Genomic DNA, 3,290 nt, shown 5'->3' with positions numbered 1-3,290 from the left:
AATAATTTAGAGTTATTGTGCACAATCCTGATTTGAGTCGCCTCTAGGCATTGACTCAATGTTTCTTATGCTTCTCAATGTCCTTTTTAACTGAAACACACAATTTACAGTATTTCAGTATCACATCTCATAATAATTCTAACAATTTATTTAATTGTATCCTTACATAGGCTTAAAATGGCATTTTCTAGACTTTGCATTTTATTGCAATTTTTCAGATTTGTTATGCTTCCTTAACCTAGCTAATTGACCTATTTCCCTTTATTTTTGGGTTTTGGTCAAATTACCAATAATGTAGCTCTATGTCTTATTGAAATTTTGCCACTGATCTCATGTCATTTGGAGTTCTATGGACCAAATTATGGTCATTTTAGTATGGCTAGTCAAGTTGCACTTACATTGCACAATTAGGTCATTTTTAGGTCAAAGTCAATTCGGCCAGTTTTTGTAACCCAACTTGGGCAATCATTTTTTACTTGCTTAATGGCATTTCTGGGATTGGTGGTCTTAACCAAAGTTGTAGCCCTATGTCCAAGCTTTCCATTGAAATAAATTTCAGGTCATTTGGACCTATTTTGAGTGAGTTATAGTTATTTTAGTGACTACTGTTCACATGGTAAAAAAATCTGGGTTCACATGTTAGGCAATTCCGGATTTGGTCATTTTTTTAGGTCACTTCTTGGTAGAATTTTGATAAGGCTTCTACATGAAAGTTCGTTCATTATATGTCTAATTTTACCTCCAATTGGCCTCAAACCAATTGGGGTCACACATCTCCATTTATAACCTAAAATGCATACTGCCCTAATTAACCACACTTTGCATTAAAATTTTGCATTTCTAATGAACACCATACACATTGCATCTAAGTCAATTGTCCAACAATAATTCAATACAACCAATATCTAGCCATAATATATTTGATCAAGTATCCAACAATTCCATCAATGTCCAAATACAATTCAGCTCAAGTAATTATCCATCAACTCAATGCAATTTAATCAAATGTCCAATAACAATTCAATTCCTCAAACCTAATACAACTAATCAAGATCAATAATATACATCCCATTGTTCTTAAATCAACATTAAATATACATGAAATTAAGGTCTTTCTAAACACATCAAGGCTGCCAAATTTACACATATACTTCAAACTTCCCATTTTCAATTCACAACCTCACTTCACATACCAAATTCAAACATACATATGCTAATTAACTCTTATACATTTGAGCACTCTAATCAACCCCTCAAATTACCGTTTACATGAAGAAATAATTCATACTCCCATGGACATGAAGGCTGCCAATTTGAGGACTTGTCAACACTCATCAAATTCTTCAAATTCTTCCATATTCTAACTCACCATAACCTTATTACAAACTTTACTTAAGAAAGGAAGGAATTTGGACACTTACCTCTATTTGGAGCTTGTTAAAACCTCACCAATCTTGCTTCTTTTTGCTACCATAATACTTCCCAAGCTGTGTAGACTAAATTTAACGAAGGAAATTATGGGGAAAATGGCTTGAAGTGGAGTGAATGGAGCTTGGTTGAGATACGGCATAGCAATGGAGGTTTCCATGGAGGATGAATTCAGCTTAATATTGAGAGGTTTTTCTATCCAAAAAATGCTGTATTTATGTGTCCACTAACCTTACTTAGTGGAGCACTAATCTTAATTAAATGATTAAATTAATCCAAGTCCCTTTAATTGCAATTATACCATCATCTTTCACTATTTATATTAGATAGCCAATTTCTTATTTTCATGGCATTTTCAAAATTTAATACCACTTATTTTTAATGAAAATTTAGGTCAAAAGTCTACTCTAGGTATTAGATGACCAAAACACCCCTCCTCGGATTGTATTCCTGATTTTTCGGTGCTACCGATTAATTCCTTGTCCCGCCGATTTCTTAAATTTTCTTTTTCATTTATACCGACTTACTAATTTTTCTTTGACATTTCCAATGTCAATTGCACCTTAGTAGACCTTTAATTAGGTCCCAAAAATATTTTCCCACAGTCCAGGGGTAGTCAACGGTCCCACCGTAACTTCCCGGTGCGGTCACCCATCGCTATGATTTCGGCTCGTTTAACCTAGTTACATTTCATTGCTCTTATTTTTTCTCTATTTTTCTTGTATTTTCTTATCATGTATTTCATTATTTTATGTCTCTTCACTAACATTTAAGTATAATTCCCGACATCCTAACTGTCCGAATAGACACGGGTCACCGGAACGGTAGAACGCACTACTTAATATAGGAGTGTTACATATTGAGCATTGTTGTGGATTGAATAAATTAGTTTTGGAAAAATTGTGGTAAAATATGTTTTAAATTGTGATGAGCATAAAAAAATTATTGGATATTGGAATTGACATTGAATTGAATTGTATTGTGATTTATGCTCACAAAAAGACAAAGAGATTCATGATATTATTTTATATCTCACTGTAGATGCTTGACTAGGTTATTACCTGTCTCTCTCATTTGTTGAGGAGACAATGGAGTTATCTTTGCTTTGATTACCATGGTACGTGCACATGCTTAGATTCTCCTCTTATTAGAGGTTAGATATAAGTTTTTCATTAGCCCTTTTAGAAGTTACATTATTATGGCGTGTAATGTGCACGATGATTCGATCTCCCCGACCATAGGGAGTTAGAATCCCGATTCAATCTCCCCGACCATAGGGAGTTAGAATCGCTCTGAAGGTGGCCCTTACGGATTAGTCTTGCATAGTTAGTGAGATAAAAAATAGTTTTTGAATAGTAAGAAATTATGATTTTAAATGAGATTTGAGCATACTTAATTTGATTGAAATTAATATCTATTTCCATAAATTGCTAGAATTATTTTAAATGTTCAGTTATGATTTAATAAATTAAATTTATTGATCAAGATCATTTAAACAAATGATTTATATTATTGGCAATAAATATTTTGATTTTTGAAATTTTGATAAATTTCAAGATTTCCAAATTCTTTGCTATAATTTTATTAATTTATATTGTATTATATTTTAAATTATAGTTGTGTACCACTGAGTTCACCACTCAGTGATAGCTCTGTATACTGTCGCAGGTGAAAAGACTACAGAGCAGCTGAGTAAGATTCCTTGAAGACATTGGGACTGGCTTAGGGTATATCATAGGTATACCCTTGTACGTTAGATTTTGATGTATGCATGTAAGTATATGTATGTAATTTATTTGAGCAGTTGTACAAGAACTTTTGTAATATTATTTTAGGTATGTAATTAAAATGCAAATTATTAT

This window comes from Hevea brasiliensis, chromosome 5 (assembly GCF_030052815.1).
Source record: "Hevea brasiliensis isolate MT/VB/25A 57/8 chromosome 5, ASM3005281v1, whole genome shotgun sequence".
Classification (NCBI taxonomy): domain Eukaryota; kingdom Viridiplantae; phylum Streptophyta; class Magnoliopsida; order Malpighiales; family Euphorbiaceae; genus Hevea; species Hevea brasiliensis.
The sequence above is the reverse complement of the archived record's forward strand: the minus strand, read 5'-3'. Positions refer to the sequence as shown.